At 41.8% G+C, this 27,193-nt stretch overlaps 1 protein-coding gene across 1 annotated transcript in view; it reads left to right on the plus strand.

Annotated features, from left to right (window-relative positions):
* Positions 1 to 27,193, plus strand: part of Prlr (prolactin receptor) — a 176,683-nt gene that overhangs the window by 20,593 nt on the left and 128,897 nt on the right. The window lies entirely within an intron of this gene.

Here is a 27,193-nt window from a genome sequence, read left to right on the forward strand (position 1 = left end):
TTTTCATGTGTATTTTGCTACATTCATGGCCTCTGTTTTGGTGGTTATACTCTTCTTGTTTCTGTGAATAGCTACTGTTAAGTACACTAAGTATCCCATGCTTATCCCATGCTTGTCAAAATGAATGATGCCTATAGGCTTCCCCAACCCACTTCTGGATGAAATGGTATCATTAAATCATTTCATCAAGGATCAGAATTTTAATCCATTTTCAATCCCCTTCTCAATATTTAAAAGAGTATCTTAAAATTTCATTTTGGGGTAACTGTCAGTGGTTTGGAGTTTATAAGTTATTTTAATGATCAAACAATGTATTCATTTTGTATGTTCCTGGATATTTGTGTGTCTACTCAAGTGCTGCTTCTTAGTTTATTAATTTTTAGTTCTTTTCTTAGATAGCTAAAGAACAACTTTGAACAACCAAAGCATGAGTGGTGGAATGTGTTTTTCATCTTTTTGATTAGCTTGGAATGAGTTACTCCTTATGTTAAGTGTAAAGAGTAACCTGCCTGCCTGACTGACTGACTGGCTATGGAATGTTGGTTTTTTCATGTCTTTATTTCTTTGACACAGGGTCTCCCTCTCTATTCTACTTGACCTCACACTCACTTGAGCCTCCAAAGAGCTGGTATAACACACATGAGTCCACTATATCTGGCTTGGCCTATCTGAGATTGTCCATAGAAGTATTTTCCTAGGGACTTGCTCAACTTCCAAAATGCTTTTGTTTTATCTGGACATTATTAAAGCAAAGATCTTTGTCCCAATGTATCTAGGTGTGAGCTCAGTTTTACTTATTTTGCATGGCGTTACTGAATCGTTCATTTTGGAGACTCATATTTTCCATTATTTTGCATGACACTGCTATATTTACTTTAATTTTTTAAAATGTCTTTAATTGACTACTGCCTCCATAACTTTACCCATTTCAAAATATGTCATTGAAATTCAAATACCTCTTTTTTTATTTAGTGATAGTTTCCATGTAGTAGACATGTGCATACAGAGACTATGCATGTACAACTGAATCGGTTTTGTTAAATAGTGTGTCCTGGGGGATTCACATCTCTGGCAGGACAACAACTATTTCCATCCTTCCAGAAAGCTTCTCTGTATCCTTACCCTGCTGCACCAACCACTGGCCTGATCCCTAGCACTTTAATTAGTTTCGTCTGTTCTAACAATTCTATCAATAGGGTCATACATGATGTGAGAGAAGTCTTAGGCCCCTTTTCTTCTGCCTTGATACCTTTTCATGTTGCTGCGTATATCATTCCATCTAACTTGGGGATGAGTAGCCATTAGTGACTATAATACACTTCTTTTATATTCTTTGAGATTGTCATGCAATATATTTGATCAATCCTCCCAGGTACACACCCCTCCCTGATTCATCCAACTCTCTATCTTCTTTGTTGCTTAAAGCGCATCAGTTCCAACTCATGCTGCCCTTTACCGGGAGTGGAGCCTTCCGCTGAAACATGGTCAACCTACCTGGGGATGCACCCTTAAAGAAAACCTTATTTAAAACTGTGAGGAAGAGAAAAGCTGAAATTACACTATAATCTCAAAAAAGTAAAAATAGTATTTTAAAATAGGATTTCACAAACGTTTCTGAGACCGTGGGCTTTTTGTTGAGGAATAACTGATAAAAATGTATCTGAAAGCACGTGATAGATACAATATTTTAGGGGGGGGAGATAAATAACTCTCTATCTTCTGTCAGCTAGAGGTAGGATTCCATGTCTGCTTCACTTATCCATGCTTTGATTCTGTCTGGCTTGAACTTACCCGTGTGTGCTGTCACCTGGGTGTGTCACCTGGGTGTGCCACTGCCCCACTGTGTCCAGATGATATTCTTTCCTTATAATCACCCAGCCCTTAGCATCTTTCCACCCCTTCTTCTGCAGTGAACCCCAAGCTCTAAGAAGAGGTTGTGTGGTATAAAATGTGCCATTTAGGACTGAGCATCCCTCGGTCTCTTAGGCTCTGCATGTTGGCCCCGGGAGGGTTTCTGTGTTAACCATTATCTAATGCAAAATAGAGAAACTTCTCTAATGAGGCTTGAGAGATACACTAGTCAATATACAGCAATACGTCATTAGGAGACAGTTAACACTACATATTTTATTGGAATAATAGTCCTATATTCTTTCTTAGGTCTCAAGACATGTCCAGTCATAGGGTTGGGGCCAAGATAAAAACAATGTCAGGCATGGGTTCCGTCTTGTGGAGCAAGTCTTAAATACAATTAGAGTCTGGTTACTCCCGTAATATCCGTTCTATCATTTCACAAGTGGGCACATCACCGCTGTGGTTCTCAGGATTCACAACGAGGTGACAGCAGTTATTAATGTTCTACTCCTGCGCTGCACATAGCACCTTCTAGAACCATTAAAGCTCGCCAGGAAGGAGAAAGCTTCCAAGTCAGTACCAGCTTAGCTTTTCCGTGTTCTGTGTCTCAGGTATGCGGAGTCTTCAGTGATGGGGTCTTACTGTCATGTTTTTAAGGGTCACTAAAACCTTTGACAAGAGCCTGTGATAGATTCACTAGCCAACAATAAAAATAATGCATTCCAGACACTAAGACTCTTGTCAGCCTCTTGTATCTAATAGGGAATTTATGCCTAGTTATAGGGTAAATTTATTTAAACCTCTTTTATATGTGTATATGTGTGTTTAGAAAGATGCTAAAGTATTAGGTTTACATGTAACTTTTTCAAGAGGTCTTTATTGGTAGCTATCCCCCTTCTTACACTCTCCTGTATCCTGGGCCTCCTAAACCTACCCCATTTCATCTGCCACCCTATTCCACTGTCCCTCTCCCCCACTGTCTATTACTGTGCTCTCTATTCTTGATTTCTTGCTTGTGATGCCTGGAGTATTCTTATTTGGGTAATATTATTAACAAAATTGCTATTAATCTTCTCAAAGGCTTGCTATATGCTCACCTTTTATCTCACTCAGGCAGTTAGCAGTGGAGAGAACTCTGAAGTCACAAGGTGCTGAGTGCTCAGGTAGCAACCAAGGATTTTCAAAGCGGTTGTACCCTTTCCATCCTACCAGCAGTGCGAGTTGCCTTGCTCTGTGTACTTCACAACATTTTGTGTTCTCACCCTTCAGTTTCAGCCCTCTCAATGGGGATGCAATGCGAACTCCTGGGATTAGTGACTCTCGTTTGTAAGTGCATGTTAGCACTAAGTTAGCTTGGTCACCCATTTCGTGCATCCTCCATCATACATTCCATTTATTCCTTTTAGAGCAGCATCATATTTGTGTGAACATCTGATTCCATATCCTATAGTGTCAGTTTTGTCTCTCACTGCCCTGCATGGACATATTAAAATAATTATTTCACGCATTATATAATTTTCCATCTTTATCTTAAGCTACCCTTTAACTTGTCCCTTTCTCTCCAAGAATACTTCTTCTGCCATCCTCCCTTCTTCTAACAGTTAGGGGTCCTGTCTCACAGCCCTCTGTATGGTCTGAAGGTGAGAAACACTTTCCTACAGTTGGCAGCTGACGTCTCAGCTCTCCCGTTGGTACTTTTTCCACTGTCTGTGCTATTTATTTTTCATGCTTACTCATCCAGGAATGAAAAACCAATCTACTTAGATCCAATATTTGTGAACATTTATCATGTGCAGTGTGTTCTTGAACCTGCTCAGTGTGTACCAAGCCCTAAGTTTTCCAGCCCACAGCTGGAGGGCAGAATGACATGTCCTAGCTCAATATTAGCTTCGAAGAGGAATGCCAATGAGGTGGCTTTCTGCACTGAGATACAATCTTCTCTCCCTCTAGTGCTTATTCTCCTGCAGTCAAAATAGACATCTCAAGCATCGGTTACCTTGGGATGCTTGATTTGTTGCACTCTTCTCTCCCTTCCCAACCTCCCATCCTTATCATGTGAGGATTGTTCCAGTGCCCAGCCTCCTAACATTCAGCTGCATTGTTTTCTAAAGGCTCGCATTTCATATGTATGTCTAGAAGGAATTCTCCTTTTGAAGATGGTCTTATTAATCAAAGGGATAGTTGGACACTTTAGGGAAAAATGAAGAATCATGTTCTAATTTTAAGAAACCAAGAGCAGTTGACTCCTTTCTTTTTTCCCTTCAGCAAATAGTATGTTGGCTAATAATTCTGATCGCAAGTCAGCGCCATGGATAATGTCATCTGTGATACACTTTCCAAGTGATGAACTGACTGCAAAGTTTGGGTATTATCTGGAATTTTTCTTCTCCCTCCTCCTTACTCTGTGTCTTCTAAGGTAGTCAGAAACAGGGACTTGGTTCCAGGAACCTAATAAATGTCTTCTGAGGTCTTACCCAGTGCAGTGTCTTTATTGTTCTACATATTTCTCTCATGGATCTTGAATAAACTCCTCATTTTAAAAAGTCTAAATTTGCATGAACAACCACTATTGTACTTCATGTACACAAATACATAACATAACATAACATAACATAACATAACATAACATAACAGCCTCTAAGTTTTTAGCTTTTTTTATGTCCTGAGGGTTGTTTTCTTGACTAATTATTAGAATGGAGCACCCAACCCATTGTGAGTCCTGCCATCCCTGGGCTGGTCTTGGGTTTTATGAAGCAGATCTAGGAAACCACCAAGAGCAAGCCAGTCAGCAGTTGTCTGTTTCAGTTCCTTCTTCCAGGTTTCTGATTCCTGCCTTCCCTTCCCTCCCCTCCCCTCCCCTCCCCTCCCCTCCCCTCCCCTTCATGACTGACTGTAATAAAGGTGTCTCACCCAAGTAAGCCCTTTCTTCTCCAGATTGCTTTTGCCCGTGGTGTTTACCAGCAATGGAAAGCAAACTAGAATATGTATTTTGTTCCCCATCCCTTGAATTTATGTACTTTCTGTCTGCAAGGGAAGGCTTGATTCTGATTGCAGTTTTTTATAAATGAAAAAGGTATTGTTACTATGAGAGTCTTTAAAGAGCACCACCAAATACTAAGCATGTGTCTTTGGCACGTCTCTCAGAGCAAACCCAACTGCTATGCTGTAGACACTCCTAAAGCCTGCTTCTCCAGGAAAGGGTAACCACATCATCAGGAGATTTAAAATACAGTTGACCACTTGTCTTCTCGCCTGTGTATTCCATACTCACAATTCAGGATGATTTCCAACATGTGATTCAGACAGCAAAGTCAAAGTATGGTCTTGGGGTGTGAGTGTGGGGACAGACTTCCTACCTTTGATCTTCCAAATACACCTTCAGTACCACGAAAGCATTGCCCCACACAAGTTTCTAAGAACTGACTATAACCCTCCCCACCATGATGATTTTTTTTTCCTTATCACTATTACTAAATATTAGTGCAGTGTTGTTCCCTTCGGCGACAGCGTGACCCTCAAAAGAGAAATCAATTTAATTTCTCAATCTTGACTTGCAACATCAAGGATACCAAACAAAGATAAAGATTTGAGAGGAAGAAGCTCAACAGCTTACCAAAAGCACAGCAATCCCAAGCTTTCGATAAATACTCAAAGTCCCCCATGCTTTCTCCCTAGAAGAAATGAAGAACATTATTATCAGGAAACCATATGAACAAAGTTAGTCCCACACACACTTTGCTTGAGTGCTGGAATCTTTTTTCCCTTCATCTCTTGGTGTTTGATAAATCACGAGCAAAGATGCCTTGGGCTAGCACAGGGCCTGTATCAATCACATGAGCCAGTGGCCTTTTGGTTGATAGACTTCTAGCCTAGGCTGCTTCACAATACAGGTAGGCAGATGGGTATTGAGTCCAATAACCTGGTACAAAAGAACAGGATCTACCTCTGTTTATTGATACCAAATGCCACACAGCAATGATACCACCTATCTTTCGTTGGCCATAAAAGAGAGCTTGTGTAATCTTGGCTCCCATCTCTCTCTCTCTCTCTTTTTTTTTTCCAATCTGGTAGGTCTTACATAGTCACTTGAGTAATTACATAATACTTGATTAATTACATACTCAAGATTATGTCTTAATGAATAAGACATCATGCTGTGGTCACTGTTACCTCTGGCATAATCAGATACTTAATTTTAACCTTAGAAACTCATTTTGACTACGGGTCGCTAAGCTCTCAAGCTTTCTCAAATGAGAATCCACCCAGTTCCAGTCCGCTACAGCCTCTAGAGAAAGGCAATGCGGTCTCTCTAAAATGACTATGCTCGCACAAGGGAGAATTTGAAGCATCATAGGCACCAGTTCATCTTGGAACTGATGTTCCTTTCAAAGCTCGTTGAAAGAAACGATCAGCTCAGACCCCTTCCTCTCCCAGGTGACCTTTGGGAACAGCATCTCCCGCGGAGACAGCTAAAAGCACTATGGAGTTACAGGGTGCTGTCCTTTCAAGCCCAATCATGGGGTCACTATGCAGGATGTCCTCTTTTCTTACAGATAAATAATGGCAGATGCTCCATTAGCAGAGGAATTTGTATTGACATTTTCAGGGACACACGAAATAATTGCCACTTGAATTTTTTTTTTTTCCTAAGCTTTCAAAGGAGTGTAGGAATCGTCTTAGAATGCACTGCATTTATGACTTCGGTGAGGGGACCTCTGCGGATGGGCTTTATTGATTCACTTTCAGACAGAAGCTTGCACATATTTCTTCTCAACTATAAAGCAGATAGGCTCGTTCTTACTAGATCTAGTGAAAATATACTCCCTTGATTTGCCAACTGTTGTAAACAGCTGCTACCTGCCTACTCTGTCTTAGACACCCCACTAGGCAACAGCATACAAAAGGGGGCCATTCTCCTCCCTTAACATGTCCACAGTCTAGTGGAGGAGGCAGATGTACTGTAGTCATAGACAGAAGGAGACGTAGTTAGTAAATAGACTGAAGAGAATAAGGAGGACATTCAGTGGGAGGAAGAGAATACACAAATTTACAGTGGTTCCCATGTCCCTGATGCTTTGGGCACTTTGTTGCAAAGAGCCTGGTGGGTAGAGCACATAGAAAGACAAAGATGACAGGAGATAGAGTTTGGAATCGGTTGCAGTAAGTCCATGATGCCATGATCAGTTAGCAGAGAACTTTCTCCTAGGTCTCTTGGTTCAAAAGCTATGGTTTTCTCTTTCTTCAAAATACAGTAGGTTTCTCAGTAGAAATAAAATATATAAATTACCTCCAAGAAGCAATCAGTAGGTAGATTCTTTTGATATCTGTGTCTTAAAGGTGAAGAAATGCAAGCATAAAGATGTAAATCAACTTGTCCAACATTATGCCTTGAGATGGATGATCGCACGTAGTCAGGCTTCAGGGGTCTCTAGCTCTACCTCCAGACTCTACCCTTGATCCAGGAGCATTTACATAGCTGTCTGTGTGACAAAAGCATGCCTTCTGCAATAGGCCTAGTAAATTGCCAGGCTTGAGGTGGCGAGAGCAAGGGAAACGGGGAACTGACCCCAGTCATAGCTCTAAATGGCTTTTCTTTACCTGTTTGTAACTGTGTTTCTTACAGTGTTGTTTTGTCTGCTAGAGAGAGAGAGAGAGAGAGAGAGAGAGAATATCTTCCCGCTTCACTCTTGTCTGCCTTGTTCTGTTGAGACAGGTTCTCAGCACAACCCGAAGCTCATGGCACTGGGCTGGCTGACTAGTGTATTTCATGGATAATCTCCCTCAGGGTTGGTATTACAGTCATGTTCAAGCATGTCTGAATTTGACATGGGTGTAGGGACTTGAACGCAGGGCTTGGTTTCCAAACCCCACTCATAGCTATCTGATACCTCACAGCCGAGGTGAAGAAGCTTCAGTCTCTACACGGAAGTCTGTTCGAGATGTCATCAAAGAATACCCATGGACTTGGCAGAGATCTCCGAGGCGCTCCGAGGGATTCATTTGTATTTACTGTCCAAGACACTAAAAGTTACATTTCATAAATCTCAAAGAGACATGTCTGAAAAGTTTTGGTTGTTTTACTTTTGTTTAAATTGTCATGTATAAATGGAAAATTTTGGAGGATATACGATGAAATCAAGTCAGGCCAAACAAAACCTGTACACATTTCAATATATCTATTAATAATAATAATTCATACTAATATTAATATTAACAGCATCCAAACAGCCTTGGGAACATCATTTTGTTTTATACAACCAAAGGATTAGGGTATCGTTTTCCTTAGGCACATAAATAATAAGCTTACCCTCACAATGTAGCTCAAATACTATGGCTTTTCAAGCTTCCTACCATGGTTGGAATGTCTATAGCACCCAAATCACTTATTGCCAATCAATATTTGTTACAAGTTTAACATCAAAGATTGGAGGGTGGTGAGGAGAAGGAGGAGTGATATCAATGTCGAGAACCAGAAGAGTAGGAATTGCCAGAGCAACAGAAATCTGCCAGCATTTTTTTAAAAAAATAATTAATGCACTGCAGCTACTATCTGAAGTAATTGTTTCCTATTTTGCTAGAATTGCTTAGGCAATGTTTAGACAGTTAGGTGAGTGCTGCTAAAAGCAGACCAGAAGTGTGATGTTTAAGGCTGCTCCAGAGTGGCCCTGAAGGTTCCTGCAGGTCTAAGGCAGGTAGAGCACTGGGGGCTGGTGGGGAGGGGATCTAAGTACATCCTTTGCAGACACTGCCTCATCCCATATGGAGAGGGTGTTCAGTTTCTCCTGAGAGGGTCAGTTGTCGTCCTCATGTTTACTTCTGTGCCTTTGTAGTTTTGATATGTGTTGAATGTCTGAGGAGTGACGAAGTAAACTAGCATAAGCAGCGTTTGACCCACCCCACCCCATTTACACTGTAGAACAGGGTATGTTTCCCAGGGTATGGACGAAGTATGCCTATGATCATGTCCTATGGAAAGACTGCGATCCAGAGTCTCTCCTCATATTTACCGTCCCTGGTGCTTGTTGGTCACCGCCCTTCTGAAAGTTTTTCTTTTTCTATGTGAACATGGTTCCGTCCTCATTAAAATAAAAAGTCAGGTACTGAATAGGCCAGAGTGCAATGTGTGGCCTTCTGCAGGAAACCTCTGTCCTTTGTTTTGTTGCTCTACACTGTATTGCTTTTGCTCCAGGCACCCCTTCCCTCACATGAAGCTCATATTCAAGAGGCATGTGAAAGCACGTAGTGATACCACAATGTTCCAAGGCCCTTAGGTCACAGCAACCTAAATATCCACACAACTTACATTTGATGAGGCAACCACTGGTAAAGTGTCCCAATAGTCGAACAAGTTCCAGACAATGTGATGCTGGCAATACTGACACGATAGAAATAGCAAGATAAATACAGGTGGATGGTGAGGAACGCCTTCACTCCATAAGTCGATTTCTGTCTGAGTCAAATGTCAATGCCTCCAAAACATTTGCAAAATAAGTCTCTATCTTGTTGCCCAAGGGAGGCAGCTGTGCAATCTGTGATAACTGCTGAATTATAAGGAGAGTTGGTTGTGTTCTTATTTCAATGTCAAAAAGGAAGATTATAGTTCCCCAGACACTATTAGAATGTCTCAAAGAAGAAACCCAGTTCCCTACTTGGATGTAATGGTAACTGAGAAATTTGTATCTTTCTGGTCTTTGGTTTTCCTTGTTTACTAGACTCGAGGGACAGCTACATGTTTTCCAGGTGAATAATTTTGGGAGATACTCAGGCATATCCTCCTATGTCAATAGTTTCCTTAGGATTACAAATGTTTCCAAGCCATCTTGGTATACAAATCAAATAAACCCATTCACCAGGACCTGTCTGTTCTCCAAACCAGTCATGGCCTTATCGCTTTGCATAAAGCCTCATTTGTGGTACTCACCAATCTTTCTTTGGGCTTAGACAGAGGCACATCTGTTCCTACTGCCCTACCCACTTTCCCTTTCAGTACCAAGATGCCTCAACAGAAGTCGACTATACCAACTCCAGCATGAATTCCAATTTTTCCCAAGCATGTGGTTGCACACACATAACTGTAGTATTTAGGAAGCTGAGGATGGAGAGTCATGAGATCATAGCCAATCTGGGCTACATAGAAAGACCTTTTCTTAGAGAAATAGCAATAATAATAATAATAATAATAATAATAATAATAATAATATCAACATTTTACTTGTCTGGCTAATTATCACCCCCACACATACCTTCTCTTCCTTGGGGGCAGCTCAAATGGCATCATAGAGGTGAACAGCTGAGCTTATAGCTTCCTGTACTTCATGTAGCTTTGCTGAAACATGGATAGAAAGTTTCAGCCACTCTTCCAAGATAGAAACCTCTTCAGCAAACACGTCCTTGTCAAAGCACAAAACTAAAGGTCTACAGTGTGTAGATTTTTTTTCTTATACTTACACATACACACAAACATACACACACACACACACAACACACACAAACATACACCCACTCAGCCACGTCTTTGCAGTACACTTCTAAGGGTCTTCTTACATATTCTACTCTCATAGTAACTCTAGGAGTAAATATTATTATAAGCCTCAGTTTTCCAAGATGAAGTATCTAAAGTAAGACAATGAAGTGATATGAGAAAGGTCACATGGCTGTAGAGTGAAAGATCAGAGCTTGGCTCTAATGCTCTAAGCCTTGGCCAGTGCCATTGGCTTACCAGTCCCATGAAGGAAGGAGTGCCAGTCTCCAAGGGAATTCCAACTGAGGTATAAGTAGCTTTACTTATTGAGTTCTTGGAACTGTCTATGTTCTAGATACCATCCTTTCTAGTAGCTTTCTGTGCATTAACATTAATTTGAATATTATATTTTAGTACACCCATTTAAAGAAGAAAGTAGGATTTAAGGTGCCTACGTGGCTTGCTACAAATTATACCACTTGCAAGAGTATAATGACTTGATAATTCATGTTCACATCTCAATTTAAATCTATAGAATTTTGGTAGTGCTACACAGTTAAAACTGGGTGGGAAGTAAGTCTTTATGGATGGAGTCTTGTACAAGAAAAACATGATATTTATAAAGAACTCTGAAATGGAAAAAAAAAAAAATCTGTTCCAATCTATCTGCATGGTCCTGGAAAACTCTATTGAGCCTTTGTGTTGGTGGCTTCTTATGAAACTGTTTCTGCTTTGTTTGCTCTGATATCTTTTAGGGATGATCCAGTCAGGCCAGCTATGCCTAGAATCTCTGTAAAGCCAGAGGCACTCGTCAAAAGCACAGTGCCATTGTTAGTGTCAATATTAAAGTTGCTTCCCTTGTCTCCTAACAATGCTCAAAGACTCTGGGTCCCATACGGTGTCCCCAGTTGACAACCTAGTGTACTTAAGAAAGGCTTCATTAATAGAAAAAAAAAGAGCATCTTTAATATTGGGTTATTTTCTTGCAGTACCAGAATTAATTCAGTGGAATGGACAGATTGCTTAGGATTTCAGAATACTGGTTCTTTCAGAGGACCCAGGATCAATCCTTGCCACCCGTGTCAAGTGGTTCAGAGCTTTAATTCCACCTTCAGGGTATCCTAAGGTCTTCAGTAGCCTTGGTGGGTACCCACATGTACATGACAGATACCAACACATATGCTGAACACGTTTAATGAAAATGACTCCCATGGATTCATGTTTGAGTGCTTGGTCCCCACTTAGTAGAACCGTTTAGGCAGATTAGGTGGTGTGACCTTGTTGGAGGAGATGTGGCATTGTTGGAGCACGTGTGTCACTGGGATTTTGAGATTTTAAAAGGCCTATGCCAGGCCAGGTCTCATGGTCTCTCTGCCTCCTGACTGCTGATAGGTGTGTAAGCTCTCAATACTGCTCCAGCGCTGTGCTTGCCCGCCTGTTGCTAATCTTCCCCACCCCCCATGACGATCTTGGTCAGACTAACCCTCTGAAACTGTAAGCAATCCCCCAATTAAAAATGTCCTTTCATAGCTTTCCTGGTCAGGGTGTTTCATCAGAGCAAGTTTGGAACCTTCTCTCCTGAAAATAAAAGGAGTGGGGGGTGGGGGTGGGGGAATGAAGAAGAAGGAAAGGAGGAAAGAGAAAAGAAGACAAAGAAAATATCCAATGTCATCAAATGAGATGCTTTTTTGAAAAAACAACAGTATGTTTTACAGTAAGTGTATTTCTAAGAAGCTTCTTTTTCATTATTGGACAAAGGTATGTCGGTCAAGAAATCAGACAGAATCTGTGGTCTAAAGCATTCTATATTCTGAGAATGGCAAGCAACTTTACTTCACCCTGGAGCAAACAGATAACTGGGTCTGGGGAAGCCTGTGGTCCAGGTATAGTTGAGTAACTCTTCTGCCCACAGTCATGAACAATGCAGGAACCCCTACTTATCATGTGCCACCTTGCTAGTAGATAATATGGGACACCTTTGTTAAAGATGTTATTGAAAAGCCCTGTGATAGTCCAGTCAGATATCTTTAGTCCCCCATTCTACAAGTCAGAGCATGGTGCTCTGGTGGACATGCTAAGGCCCCAGAACGAATAGGTTCCTGCCTCTTCTTGTCATTCCATTCATTCCTTGTGACTGTGCAGCCAGTTAAGGTGACCCCTTGTCCAGTGCCATCTTTATTCTGTCATTAGAGCTTGCTAGGACTTCAAGGACCCTAGCCAGCCAGAAAAATATATTACATTTTCTAAAATTCGCACACATTTTGGGGGGGGGGCTAAAATGGGACAACCCTAATGCTTATTTTTCTTACCAATTTTTAAAGCCATTGTTCCATTCATATTTACACATCCTTGTGTATGTGTCTGTTTGTGATGGTAGTCACTAAGTGCTTGTTATTTTTGAGACTTTGGGGTACGAATTTTTAATCTATTGCGACTGGAGAAGCAGCAAAATGTCATAGGAGTTGAAAAACATAAATATTAATTTTCAGCCTCTTTTAGAAATTTTTAATTGCTCTCTATTTGAAAATTTCAAGATAGGTTATGTGCTTCTTGTGTTATATAATAGGCAGATTTTAGAAAGATATAAAGGATAAAGCATAACACAGGAGAGTATATTCCCTTTCTTTGAAGGCAAGTTTTATTTAAAAAAAAAAAAACATTTTTTTCATTTCCCCTAATTTTCATCTTCTATAAAGTTAATTTGTGGCTATCAAGTGGTACCTTGAAAGTGCTGCTCTGATAACCACAGGAGACAGTGAGGGTCATTGCTCTTCCCACATAATGGTACCACAAAGTAGAACATCACAGCTGACCCCCTCAAGAACCAGTAGCTAACTGTCAACCAAATGTTTTATCTCTTTCACAATCATAGCCACTTTGACACACTTATCTGGAACTGAAAATGTCCCGCGATTTTATACCGACAGTCAGCAGAGGCTGCACCTCCAGGCAGCTGCTTTTTCCCTCCCTATTTCCTTGTGCTCAAGGAAGGCCATCGCCTTGGGGTTTGGAACAGCCTCACCTAGGTAACCTTTTACCGGTGGAGGATGGGCAGCTTAGAGCCCCAGGTCTACGGGGGGGGGGGGGTTTGTTTGTTTGTTTGTTTGTTTGTTTGTTTTTGCATTACCTTTCCCTTTCTCGGAGTAAGAACTTCCCGGCAAGCTTTCCCTGTGGTCATCTCTGGAAAGGCAAGGGAAACAGTGGCTGGGACTGAAGACAATGGGGCAGCTCCTCTGAACTTAGCTGTTACCCCGTGTTGGCAGGAGAAAGGGACTGGCCTACAGAGACAGTGAGCTGCTTGTCGGGAGGTCTCAAGCTTCGCGCCATCAGCAGGTCGCTGGACCTCATCATGCTTCCCCAGAGCCTGTCTCGGGACAGGCATCTGAAATACTGTCAGTGCCGAACACAAATCTCAAAAGGCCAAGTTTATGTTACAAACCGGGGACGCTTCCACCGTGCAGAACCAAAAGGACAGAGACAAGAAGGGAGGAAATGGGAGCAAAGACCAAGTGGAATGGAACTTAATTGAAACAAAACAGGAAACTGAAAAGATATTCCATTCATCAAACAAAATATTTTCTGTTTAGAGGTCTGGTGTCTCCTCCTTAACCACTCATAACAATAAATATATTAAGTGGCCTGTTTACTAAAGAGAGGCCATGAGGTGAATGGGGCCATAAATTTAAGGTCCTACGTCTGAGGAAAGACAGAGGTTGTAGAAGATGAGCCTTCTAAGCCCAGGCAAGGAAAACCATCATGGCTGCCAGCTACACAGAGGAACTTGGAACCGAGGCAATTCTCCATGGAGTCAAGGGCATCGCATAACAGCATCCTGTTTGTTTACTTTGGCAAGCACGAGATGACTTTACTAAGTGATAATCTAAAAAGGCCCAAGGTCAGCTGGGTTAAAGTCAGGGAAAGGATATCTTCGAGGGGCAGGAGGGAGGCTTCCTAATCGCTTTCTATTCAGCCCTCCGTTCAAGGGGCTCAGGGGCTCTTCAGAAGAACTGGCAGCCTCACCAACTTGCTAAGAGAGACTGGCGCTACTGTTCGTTCTATTATCCGTGCATCCGAAGAGAGGCTACAGGGCATTGTGAAGTGGGTAAAACTTGGCCAAATAGAGAAATGGTCCCATCAGCTTCTGCAGTATGGGCAAGTAGTGGGAGCAGCCTTTCTCTCTAAGCAACTATTGTGATTGTTGTCCCTTAAGCATCCCAGGCTTGGCGCTCAAGTCATTGCAGGTCTGAGGAATGCCCTCAAGGAAGGATTGCTGCAGATCCCAGGTGTCAAACCCAAGTGGCAAGGAAACCCTGACCATTGCCCCTGACAGTACTGTGCACCAGACCACACACTTACTTAAGTCACATGCTCTGAAGGGTGACTTAGTGGGAAACCTCCCTTAGAAAGAGCCCCAGCCTCAGGCCAGGGAGTGTTCCCATGCAGAGAGCACCAGGAAGGTTGGCTGGCTTATCTTCAGCTCCCACCAAGATTAGACCCTTAGGTCCTTCTCTCACGATCAGAGCAGATGGGAACGGGAGACTGAACTGAATGATTGAAGAAGTGAGAGCAACAGTCGGCTGAGTCAGCTACTCACTAGAGCCCTAATTAAGGGCTCATTCCCAGATTAAAGTAATTGGGCCAACCTGGAAATCAGCCCCAAAGAGAGGAGTCGACCGTGTCATTAATATTTAGAGATTAAAAAATCAAAATCAAAAAAATCAAAAAGCAAAGATTATACTTTCATATGTTTCTTTTTTATTAGATATTTTCTTTATTTACATTTCAAATGCTATCCCAAAAGTTCCCTATACTCCCCCCCCTCCGCCCCTGCTCCCCTACCCACCCACTCCCATTTCTTGGCCCTGGCATTCCCCTGTGCTGGGTCATATAAAGTTTACAAGACCAAGGGGCCTCTTTTCCCAATGATGGCCGAATAAGCCATCTTCTACTACATATGCAGCTAGAGACTCGAGCTCAGGGGGTACTGGTTAGTTCATATTGTTGTTCCACCTACAGGGTTGCACCCGTCTTCAGCTCCTTGGGTACTTTCTCTAGCTCCTCCATTGGAGGCCCTGTGTTCCATCCAATACCTGACTGTGAGCAACCACTTCTGTGTTTGCCAGGCACTGGCATAGCCTCACAAGAGGCCGCAATATCAGGGTCCCTTCAGCAGAATCTTGCTGGCATGTGCATTAGTATCTGGGTTTGGTGGCTGATGATGGGATGGATTCCCGGATGGGGTAGTCTCTGGATAGTCCATCCTTTCATCTTAGCCCTAAATTTTGTCTCTGTACCTATATCCTTTCATGGGTATTTTGTTCCTTATTCTAAGGAGGACTGAAGTATCCACACGATCGTCATCCTTCTTGGTTTTCTTGTGTTTTGCAAAATGTATCTTGGGTGTTCTAAGTTTCTGGGCTAATATCTGCTTATCAGTGAGTGCATATCTAGTGACTTCTTTTGTGATTGGGTTACCTCACTAAGGATGATATCCTCCAGATACATCCATTTGCCCAAGAATTTCATAAATTCATTGTTTTTAATAGCTGAGTAGTACTCCATTGTGTAAATGTACCACATTTTCTGTATCCATTCCTCTATTGAGGAACATCTGGGTTCTTTCCAGCTTCTGGCTATTATAAATAAGGCTGCTATGAACATAGTGGAGTATGTGTCCTTATGAGCATAATGTATCATGTATCTCAGCTAAGTGGGCAGGGCCAGCCTTACCTCCTCACCTACTTGAGACTTTTGACTGCTCAGAATGGCATCCATTCAAGTGATTCACACTGAGTTAAAATAAAATAAACCAAGGCATCAAGGTCAGAGGGAAGTGGTTTCTAAGACCTATACTTCTGTGTCCTTTAAACAGACATGTGTCCCATTACTTTATGTTAAAATCCTAGGCAGGCTATGCTGTCAGTGTTAGGAGAGTGATAAAATGACACTAGATGATGTTCTGTGAGTGGGACTAGCATCCTCATAAAAGGGGCCCAGAAAATCCTTTCATCTCTGTCTGCCTCTCGATGATACAAAAAGCCCACAGACTGCATTCTGGGAGAAAACCCAGAGGTCCCAGTTCTATGTTTGCTTGCCTTCTCATCCTTTGATGAAAACAACTGCTTTCTCCCACAAGTGACTCCTCTGTCACCAGGCAAACCAGGCCAAGGTCAAACCAGTTTCACATTTCAATGCAATTTTGTAATGTCTTCCAATTAGGGCAACAATGGGAGACACAACAAAAGGAAGAACAAGATTTCTCTCAAATACTAATGAAGATAACACATCTTGGTGGCCAGAGCCATAGACAGTCAAAGGTATTGGGCATTTCTACTCTGGTTAGTGAGACTCAGTCGAGTTCTTGTGTTTCTCTCAAGAAACCAGTGGGTGTGTTCAGTATATCCTCCAAAACTGCCTGTCTCCCTCAGAAAACTTGGAGCCATTCTCCCAGTACTGTGAAGACTTAGGGTGCCTTGGCCTCCTCTCATGGGAGAAGAGACAGAAGCAAAGGTTCCGTCCTTCACACTGCCATCTCTGCCCAACTCAGTCACGATAATCCTCAAGGTGACTAGAAGAAAAGGAGAGACTAGTGACCTCCAAGGACAGAGTTTGGCACCAGCTACTTGGGGAAAGACTGTCGTGATGTTCAGTGGCCCCCCTCTCTGTGTGCATGCAGTTCCTACCACAGCTAACCTTTATACCTGGTGCTCCAGAGACAAAGGTAAGTGCCACACCTGTGCGAAGCCTGGGGCCTAGTGGGACTAGAATGAGAGCCTCCATCAAGGGCTGTCTGCTCAGGAAAGATGATGTCCCCTGGGCCCACTTAGCCCCCTGGGGGATGGGAACTATTTTCCTTGCTGGCTTCTTTTCCTATGAGGAAGAAGTGATACGTGAAAAGCTTCTGCTCACGGAAGCCGTGCTTTGGAGAATTCCTTCTAGAGTCGCTACTGGCCTGAAGTACCTCAGCATTTGACTGTCCTAAAGAAAGCTCTTCCGCTGTGTCTGAGTCTGGGTAGGCAGCACACTCAGGAGAAACCACAGGGAATCAGGTCTGTTTTTAAATTTTTCTTTTCAGGTTCTCTTTCCCTTTGACCTCCTCTCCTGTTCTTTCCATATCCACTGTCATTTTGCTACCCAGAAAACTTAGTGAGTCCTCCCAACTGACAGGGCTGAGCTTGTGTTTCCACGGAGTCCAGGTTCATGGCAGGCCTGTTGAATATGGCCCTGGAATGACGTGCTCTTTCTTGTTCTTTATTTATCAGAGCCTATGACTCATAGGATCTAGTGGACTACGCTTCCAAAAACCATTAGTTTTTGTTATTTTTCAGTTAGCATACAAACTTTTTCAGAATGACATTCTCAGATAAGACAGACAGTCAGACAGACAGATAGATAATTTTACTTTGCTTAATTTTGCCCTTGTCCCTCTTCACCCTTCCTGCTAATCTTCCTTCCCACAAACAATTCCTCTTCTGGTTCCATGTCATATATATGTACACCCCCCCACACACACACTCACTCTCTTAGACCCCTTTTACTTTCATATAAACCATTTTTTCTGTTGGGGGAGGGGAGAGCAGGCATGTCCCACAGTGAGCACATAAAAGTGAGGCGACCACTCTCCAGAGTTAGTTCTCTCCTGCCACCCTGTGGGACCCAAGGTTCAAACCTAGGTCATCAGCCCTGAACCAAAGGGGCCTCTGACCCATCTCACCAGCCTTATTCAGGTTTTTCCCCCCTTTAATCAGCATATGAGAGAAAACATGTAGTATTTCTTTTTCTAAATCTGACTTCTTTGATTTATTTTCCTCTCTAGCTCCATCTGGCATACAAACTGTTTCAGGATGACAGATAGATAGATAGATAGATAGATAGATAGATAGATAGATAGATAGATAGATAGATAGACATAGATAGATACATAGATAGAGACATTTCATTTTCTACATTTAAATACATCTCTGCTATGTCTTTGCACCACATTTGCTCTCTCCAGTCATCTGCTAATAGACACCCATGCTGGTTTCATATCCCTACTACTGTAAATAGTGCTACATGAACAGGAATGTACAAGTTATCTGTCTGATGTGCTGCCTCAGATTTCTTCAGGTATATACTTAGGAACAGTACAGCTTAGTCATACAGTCATTCTTTTTTGTTGCTGATGAACCTCCACGTTGATTTTTATACGGCTACTCTGGTTTACAGACTCTACAGTAGAGTATGAACATCTGTTCCCCTTCACATCTGCTCCAGAACTTATTGTTTTGAGGTTGATTTCAACCATTGTGTATACAGTGGGCTGGAATCTCAGTTCTGTTTGTTGGTTGGTCTGTTGTTTAGAGACAGGGTCTTCCGTAGCTTGGTGTACAGTGTGTAGACTGTAACCAGGCTAGTCTCAGACTCTTCCTGACGTTCCTGTTTATTTCTCCTAATTGTTATGATCACACATTATGGCCAACAAACCTGGCTTCATTGCAGTTTTCTGAAGTTTCATTTTTAGATTTATTTATTTTATTTTTATATGTATGAATGTTTGCCTATATGTATGTACATGTACATGGGTGGGCCACATATGTGTGTGGTCCTTGCAGAGGTCAGAAGAGGGTGTCAGATCTCCTGGAACTGGAGTTAGAGATGGTTGTGAACCACTATGTGGAAGCTGAAAACTAAACCCGAGTCTTCCACAAGAGTATGTATGCTCATAACTGCTCAGACATCTTCACAGCCTCAATGTAGCTTCAATTTACATTTTCCTATGGCTAAGGATGTTGAACAATTTTGTATGTATTTATTGGCTATTTTACTTCTTTTGAGAACTGTCTTTTTAATTTATCTGTCCATTCACTGATTGATTTTGTCTTTTGTAATTTTGAGTCAGGGTTAAAATTTTTGAATTCTTTCTATATTTTAGATGTACAAAGATTAACAGTTGGCAAGAATTTTTCTCCCACAGGTCCTGAATATTAATGCTTTCCCTCAAGATTGACTTTAGCTGTCTTGCTTAAAGCTTGATTAAAAACAAAAAAAAAAAAAAATTAAGTTGTTTCCGATCAGACACATGTGAGCAAGTTTTCCCTGAGCCACAAGCTGTAGTGCAGGAAACTATCTGGATCAAAACATGTTCTCGTGATTTCCATTAAGGGATTGTCTCGTGTTCCCTGTCCCCTAAACGAGTGCTGATAACAGTCCTCCATACCTTAGCACGTAAGTCAATCATTAACAATGGGTTGTACTTTTCACTGGGTTGTAAAGAATGAGAAGTCAGAGCTATAGAAATCTCCTTTCTTGAGGTAGGCGGTGGAGAGAAGAGTGTCATTTGCCTGTCAGCCTCATAACCAATATGTAGCAGGCTGCAGCCCAACACTCAGGGGACGTGTCCGAACAGAGCAGAGTCACAGGTAAGGGATACGGGTCCGTTCCTGTTTCTCTATCCATTCTGATTCTCTCTTCTCATCTTTCCAATCTGTGAACTAAAAATGAACAGGGACAAGGTGTGATTACAGTATCAGTGGTGGAAAGAGGGTTCTATGGATTGACCTGTGTTTTAACAAGAGATGGGCATCGTAACTGTCTCTTAATTTACAATCGCCGTCTGCCTCCTTTGAGACTGACTCCTTACAAACATCTCACGTCTTCAAGACTCGGAGTTCCAGAGAGAAAATGTGTGTCAGTTACAGGAGCAAAGATCAGTGCAACCGCAGTGGTCACATGACAGGCCAGTCCTTGGAGAGGATAAAGATGAATTAGTGTGGACTTGGGAAGATCTCCAGATCCTACTCAAAGGCAAGGGGAGGTTAGATGGTAAATTTGAAAGAATTACTACAAACTGTGCCAAAGGAAGTGAATTATGCTTATTTCTCCTTTTTTTGACAGTCTTTGGTTTTTTTTTTTTTTTTTGCAATGATTTGTTTTAAAATAAATTTGTCTTCTTTAGAAAGCTTCCAGATACTCACTTTCCTCTCTCAATGACTCTCTTCTGCTATTACGTGTGGCATTCTTGTGACACATTTATGGCGACAAACCAACGTTAACATGCGACTATCTACTTAAGCTCTTACATTATCTACATTAGCATTGAGTATTTGTCTCAGATATTTTATGGGTTTTAAGAAATGTAAAATAACACATCACTGACTTGTACAAAATAGTCCCGTGATCCTAAAAGTCCCATGTTCTACCTAGCTCTGTTTCCCTACTCCCTGGCCACACCCCTCAAAGACCACTGGCCGTGTTCCCAGACTCCCTGGCTTTACCTGGTCTGAAGTGTCACCTGGTTGGAGTTAAGCAACATGTGGTCTTTTCAGATGGGCTTGAGTTAGCAATATGCTTTTGAGTTTTCTCTCTGCATCTTTCTGCGGCTCAATAGCACATCCCTCTTTGTCACTGAGTAACATATGATTGCGTGGATAAACTTCAACAAATGTATCCAGTAGGGCAAATGTTTTAGCATGGTAGAAAGTGGAAACAACAAAAGGGGGGAGTTAGAAAGCGGCAGAACTATAGACGCAATAGAAGCAAGAAGAACGGGAAATAGAAAAACTAGCTAGAAAGCTGAGCACAGATGCCTCAGCTGAAATCAAGAAAAATCTCTGGTTCGATCATAGGGTGGAGCCAGCTCTTGCCTAAGCATATAGATTATGCTGGGAGACACATTACCTTCAACCCAAGAGCCCAACACATGGTAGGCACCCCATAATATTTTTTGAACCATCCAAGCTCCAAGACTTTTTCTAAAAAGCAGCTTCCCCAAGACACCAGCTTATTGGCTCAGAAGCCATCTCAGGCGAGCTGTAGCTGTTTGGTCAGGTGAGCCTTTGCATGCCATAGGATAAGAAAAGTTTCCCTTGATAACCTTTGTTTGACTGTGGCTTATGGAAGGCATGAGTATAAGCAAAGAACTCATGTTTCAACCTAATCACGGAAGTAGCCCAATTTCCATGCAACAATAACAACAACAAGGGCTATGAGAGGAAGATGAGCCAGCTATGCCTTCAAATATTCACTGCATTCTAGAGCAGAGAACATTCAGGTATCATTATCAGTAGCCCGTGCAATGATGTAGGAGCCCAGCCCGAGGGGATGCAGCTTACAGTATGGCTGTGTAGCTGTCCAGGGAAACTGATGGGCCAGCTGGGGCTTGCAGAACACAAAGAGACCAGCAAGTAGCAATTTGCTAACTCAGTGGGGCTGCCATGCAAAAAAAAAAAAAAAAAAGAAAAAGAAAAAGATCACCCAGACTGGTCAATGTATTGGTTCAAAATCACCGACTGCTGAAAACCAGGTTCTGTGCCAGAGCATAGCATTGCTATTCCTTTCTACTCAGATTCCTTTTTTACTGTGTGATGAAAATGGGGAATGGGCCAGACATGAAGATAGGACCTTGTGTTCCATTTTCGGAGCTGTTCATGCCCTCTGCTCAGTTAACTTACACCCTCAGCACAGGCTAAAGAACACCCGAGGATTTTCTACACAAGACAAATCTGGGAACTGCTTTGCCCAAAGGCTAATCTTTAGAGTGGAGCTCATCCACAGACTTACAATGTATTGCTTGTCTCAATTTATGCTCACACAACAAGAGGGCTTGGCCATCCTTGTAGACAGTTAATAATGGATGGTGGATTTGGAGGCACTGGAATAAGCAATGGGTAGCTCTCTATCCCACTCAAAGCTTCTGGATGGGAATTCTTGAAGGAGGAGGAGATGTCTATGTGACGGACAACCTGGACTGACTCTGTGTGCACACCTGCTGACCTAGAGCTCTTCAAACCACAGGGCAATAGAAATGGCTCGAGCAACTTCCATGTAATGAGAAATGAGCAGAGAGGAGAATCAGACTCCCGATTCCAACACAGCATCAGCTGGGGAAGCAGCTGCCTCTTCTACGTATCAGCTTCTAGTCACTTCTGCTTGACTGGCTTGTCTCTAGAGCATCTCCCTGCACATAGGGTGCCTGAGACGGGAACAAACAGAACCTAGGCTAAAGCCACAATGACACAGCACTTATCTAGCTTGTGCAAAGCACTGGGCTCATTTCCAGAACCTGGGGCAAGTCTAGACCCCCAATTTTTAAAAGTGTTTTGATGATTTCATATATCTATAGGATGAAAATTTTTTTTTGTCATTTTCACGTGAGCACACGTGTCGTCCCCCCCCCTGGAATTTTTCTCAACTAGTGTCCCATGTGTGTATCCTCTTTTTCTGTGGGTATGGTGCCAGATAAGTGACTCGAAGTTTTTCTGTGAAAAATGTGCATCTATATCTCAAGACTTTGTTTTCAAGGAACTAACCTAATAGGATGTCCATCTTACTTCCTTGCTTATTTGTATTTTCTTTTATGTCTAGAAGAAATTAGTCATGAAAAATCTAGGACCGAGTCCAGCATTTGGTAGCAGGGTGAGGAAGAGAAGGTAAGGTACTGTGTCCTGGGGATGTGACTTATTTTCCAGACAAAACATCTTGTCTTCTTGCCCGCATTTTCTGGTGATTTTTTTCAGAACCCTTCCTGACCTCATTCTTTTGACCTTATTTCATGCCCTTCTCTCCAGCCTGATATTACTCAGTTACAGGCACAGGAGACATTTATGTATCTCTCGTCAGTATAGGGCTCAGGATTCCCCAAGGGATGTGGAGTGGGTGCAAAAAGGAGAGCAGGAGGCAGAAAATGTCACAAGATGGACACAATCTCTTCCACAGGAGCCCTTCATTTTTAGGGATGTTAAAGGACGGACACTCTGGCAGAGAGTAGTACAATGTCCTTGGCATTTATAAAGTTAAACTCTGGGCCTTTTGACCATCCATATGTTCTCTCCATGGTAGGTTAATCCACTACTAATTATATAACAGGATAGGCCTTGGAAATACAAAGGTAGATGAAGTAGCCCTTGTTCCCAAAGAGCTAGTGGGTGAGACTGGCTCATGGGTCCATGATGGTAGCAAAAAGTATTGTGACCTGGGACCACATCACAGAAACGTGTAAAGAGGTCTGCTCAAGAGGTCCTGGGACCCCATTATGATAGACGATAGAGCACCTAAGCACCAAACTGAAAGATGAAGCTGAGAGGAAAATGTCTGTGGGGAGCATTATACTGGAAAGAGAAGCCCCAGAGAGCAGAGAACAGAAATACAGAGTAGTAACACAGCGGCAGCTGGAAGACTGCAGGTCAAATAAAGGAAATTGTGATGTTTGTCCTGGGGAGAAGTGAGACCTGAAGCAGGAACAGGGCTAGCCCCTCTGGATGGACTTAAGCCATGCAAGAAGTTAGAAACTAAGGAAAACCATCAGAACATTGCGGATAGACAAAGCATGAAGGGAGATTTGCATTTGCGGAAGGAAAAGTCTGGATGGAATGTGAAGAATAGTTTAAAGGAGGCAAGACAGAAGACGTGGAAAAGACGTGGGAGGCTGTTGACATGAGGTGGCTTGGAAATTGTGTTCCTAGGAAGTCTCTCGTTCTACACCTGTCACCTCAGGCTTCCTGATGACCCGTGAGCAAGACTTTCTTGAAAGAGCTGGTTCATTAATCACATCACTTCTGTGGTATCAGTAACTATCATGGTCTTATTTTTTCATCAACAACACCATCATGTAAATATTCCTTACTGATAAGGGCCAGTCTCCCTCAGCATGTGTCAGTCACTAGGCTCAGGGAGCCAGCTACCTGGCATTTCTTCACTGCCGCTGTAAAGAGAAGTTTTCTGTTTGATTAGGAGTAGAGACACGACTGCCTTGATGCTTGTTCTAGCACAGTGGAAGAGGATAACTACCAGGGAAACTCGCCAATCACAAAGAAACTTGTGTGTTTATCTCATACCAAAGTGTTGTCAGTTAGGTTTCATTTCAGACCCAAGATTGTTCAAGCCAATGTAGAATTGGTTGTAGATGCTGTCTTTAAAGAAGGACGATGCTAGAGAAAATTGTTTGACACTCATTAGTGTGAGGCATGAGGGCAGCCCTCCATTGCTGTGACTCAGTCTAAAAATGTCATCATCTCTACTAGTTTGCCAGGGTGGCCATAGCAAAGCCTAGCTGACTGGGGGATCTCAAATGACAGAAAGATATGGCACGGGAGGCCAGGAAACAGAAACCAAGGAAATCAAGGTAGCAAGATTGTCTGTCTTCTGAGGTCTGTGAGGAAGAATCTGTTCCTCATCTTTCTCTTCACTACTAATGGGAATCTGTTGCACTCCTTGGCTCATAGAAAGAACACCCTTGCCTCTTCATGCTGTCTCTTCTGTCTCTATCTCTGTGCTTCTGTCTATCTCTGTCTCTGTCTCTGTCTCTCTCTGTCTCTCTCTCTGTCTCTCTCTCTCTCTCTCTCTCTCTCTCTCTCTCTCTCTCTCTCTCTCTCTCTCTCTCTCTCTCTGGAGATGCATCTTTGTCAGTATGAACCCATATGTCTAGACTGAGCTATCCCGTTTTAATAAGTTAGATTGAAGCAAAGTCCATTATAACGGGCTCCTCTCAGCTATGTCCATCTGCAATGACCTTATTTCCAAATAAGATCCAATTCTAAGATGTCAAGTGTTCAGATTTCAACATAAGAATTTGTTGTACATTGACAGATACAATTCAGTCCAAATACCACCTAATATGATTTTAAAATTAAACAAGTTATCTTCTATTTAAAAAAAAAAAAAAAAAAAAAAAAACAACTTGAAGATCCTCCAGTTTCTGAGTTCTTCAATTTCTTTCTTAAGAGACTTGAAGTTCTTCTCATACAAATTTTTCACTTGTTTGGTTAGAGTTACCCCAAGATATTTTATATTATTTGTGAATATTATGAAGGGTGTTGTTTCCCTAATTTCTTTCTCAGCCTGTTTATCCTTTGTGTAGAGGAAAGCTACTGGTTTGTTTGAGTTAATTATATCCAGCCACTTTGCTGAAGTTGTTTATCAGCTGTAGAAGTTCTCTGGTTGAATTTCTGGGGTCGTTTGTGTATATGATCATATCATCTCCAAATAGTGATACCTTGACTTCTTCTTTGCCAATTTGTATCCCCTTGATCTCCTTTTGTTGTCTTATTGTTCTAGCTAGAGCTTTGAGTACTATATTGAATAGATAGGAAGAGAGTGAGCAGCCTTGTCCTGTCCCTAGTTTTAGTGGGATTGCTTCAAGTATCTCTCCATTTTATTTGATATTGGCTATTGGCTTGCTGTATATTGCTTTTATTATATTTAGGTATGAGTCTTGAATACCTTTTCTCTCCACCACATTTTTTAAAGGATCTTTTCTTTTTCTTTTTTTGTTTTTTTAGAGATTTATTTATTATATGTAAGTACACTGTAGCTGTCTTCGGACACTTGTCAGATCTTGTTAAGGATGGTTGTGAGCCACCATGTGGCTGCTGGGATTTGAACTCAGGACCTTCAGAAGAGAAGTCAGTGCTCTTAAAGGCTGAGCCATCTCTCCAGCCCCATCTCTCCACCACTTTTAACATGAAGGGGTGTTGTATTTTGTCAAATGCCTTTTCAGCATCTAATGAGATGACCACGTGATTTTTTTTTCTTTCGGTTTGTTTCTGTAGTGGATTGCGTTAGTGGATTTCCATACATCGAACCAACCTTCCATCCCTGGGGCGAAGCCTACGTGATCATGGTGAATGTGCTTGATCTTTTTGATCTGTTCTTGGATTCGGTTTGCAAGAATTTTACTGAATATTTTTGCCTCAATGTTCATAGGGAAATTAATTTGAAGTTCTCTTTCTTTGTTGGGTCTTTGTATGGTTTAGGTATCAGCGTAATTGTGGCTTCATAAAACGAATTGGGAAGTGTTCCTAATGTTTCTATTTTATGGAATAGTTTGAGGAATGCTGGTATTAGCTCTTCTTTGAAGGTCTGGTAGAATTCTGTACTTAAAGCCATCTGGCCTTGGGCTTTTTTGTTTGTTTGTTTGGTTGGTTGGTTGGGAGATTTTTAACGACTTCTATTTACTTAGGGGATATGGGCCTGTTTAGATAGTTTACCTGCTCTTGATTTAACTTTGGTATGTGCTCCTAGTTTTGTTGATTCTTTTATCTCTTTTAGCCCTGAGTTTGACTATTTCCTGTCATCTACTCCTCTTGGGTGTGTTTGCTTCTTCTTCTTTTTTTTTTTTTTTCTAGGACTTTCAGGTGTACTCTTATGTTGCTAGAGTATGATCTGTCCAATTTCTTTACCAGGCCACTTAGCGTTTTCTTCAGCACTGCTTTCACTGTGTCTCATAAGTTTGGGTCTGCTGTGTCATCATTTTCATGGAATTCCAGTAAGTCTTTAATTTCTTTCTTTATTTCTTCCCTGACCAAGTTATCACTGAGTAGAGAATTGTTCAGTTTCTGTGTGTATGTGGTTCTTCTGTTGCTTTTGTTGTTACTGAAGTCTAGCCTTAGTCTAGACTGTGGAGATCTGATGGGATGCATGGGATTATTTCAATCTTCTTATAAAGGTTGAGGCTTGTTTTGTGACTTATATGGCCAATTTTGGAGAGGGTTCCATGAGGTGCTGAGAAGAAGTTATATTCTTTTGTTTTAGGGTGAAATGTTCTGTATATATCTGTTAAATCCATTTGGTACATAACCTCTATTAATTTCATTGTGTCTCTGTTTAGTTTCTGTTTCAATGACCTGTCCATTACTGAGAGTGGAATGTTGAAGTCTCCCACTATTATTGTGTGGGGTTCAATGTACGTTTTGAGCTTTAGTCACGTTTCTTTTATGAATGTGGGTGCCAGGATAAGAGAGTATGATGAGATACAACTGATTTTCACTTGTCACTGACAGCTTGCAGTTTGTGTGAGCTAGGTCAAAACCTATGAAATGAAGGCATTATGTCCTCCTGAAGCACCCAGAAAAATGAGTTTTTCAACATTTGAACTTTGTCCCTTTGGGCCTGGATAGGACC

The sequence above is a fragment of the Mus pahari genome, chromosome 11 (assembly GCF_900095145.1).
Source record: "Mus pahari chromosome 11, PAHARI_EIJ_v1.1, whole genome shotgun sequence".
Classification (NCBI taxonomy): domain Eukaryota; kingdom Metazoa; phylum Chordata; class Mammalia; order Rodentia; family Muridae; genus Mus; species Mus pahari.